This window comes from Condylura cristata, unplaced genomic scaffold (genome assembly GCF_000260355.1).
Source record: "Condylura cristata isolate star-nosed mole 26May11 unplaced genomic scaffold, ConCri1.0 scaffold00001, whole genome shotgun sequence".
Taxonomy (NCBI): Eukaryota; Metazoa; Chordata; class Mammalia; order Eulipotyphla; family Talpidae; genus Condylura; species Condylura cristata.
Window position 1 is genome coordinate 67,789,935 of NW_004567102.1, and position 1,068 is coordinate 67,791,002.

A 1,068-nucleotide genomic window follows, 5' to 3' on the forward strand; every position below is an offset into this window, starting at 1 on the left:
GAGCATACTAGTGAGGATCAGTCTTCTCAAAACTATTCAGACAGGCATTCTCTAGGATTTCCAGAGCACACTTTTTCCAATATGTGTTACCTTGATACACACAACTAAGGTCAATAAAGGATCCTGTGGCCTCAGAAGAAATTTATTACAGCCATAAAGTATACAGGTTGTAGAAATTCAAGAGCCCCTCTGGAAATAACCTTTTTGTAGGAGAAACCTATATGGAGGCAAATTTTGTCATAGGAACTTGTCTCCCCTTTTCCCTATGAATCCCCTTCTCTCTCGATGCCCCAAGGCTAAGAGTACAATCCTAGTAATTAAAATCATGCAAATAATCCCTATGCAATGCAATTAAATTTGGATTTCTACTACTAATCTCTCTGCTGTTAACTTGTTTGCTCATCCAGTCTGAGAAGAACCCAGAGAGGCTAGGGATATGCCTCTGTACCCCAATAATACCCCAATAATAGTATTAAGATAATGTGTTCAATTTTTCAGTAAAGGTAAATGATGGGCCTTGGAGCAGGGGTTCACGTGGAGTGGGATCTCATCCCAGTTACTTTCCAGCTGTGCAGTCTTGGGGTCATTAACATTTTTATGACAGAAAAAAATGTAGATAAAATTAATACTTATCTCACAGTATTGTTAAAATTAAATTCTCTAGAGTAAAACCATAAAAAGTTAGTCAAGCCACCTAGTCACCTAGTTCATCATTTATCTCATCACACATATTCTTTCATGAAAAATACATTGTGTTTCAGAAAATTAATGTTCATTCCTTTCTATCATGTAATTCTCATTTGTACATAAAAATTTCAGAAGTCATCTATTGTTTCCTCTACTCTGGTAATTAATGAAAGGAAAAATTCCTTTGGAAATTTGATGGCAGTGAAGAAGTAAATGGAAAGTGATGAAAGTACAGAAGTGACAAAGTGAAACATCGGAAAGCAGAAAAATGCATTTAAAATTCCCATGTAGTTAACAATACACAAGTCCCGTTGACCTCAGCTGTATCCAGTAGGAGACCTCTACTCCAGTATTTTGCTATTAAATATAAACACAAAGCTG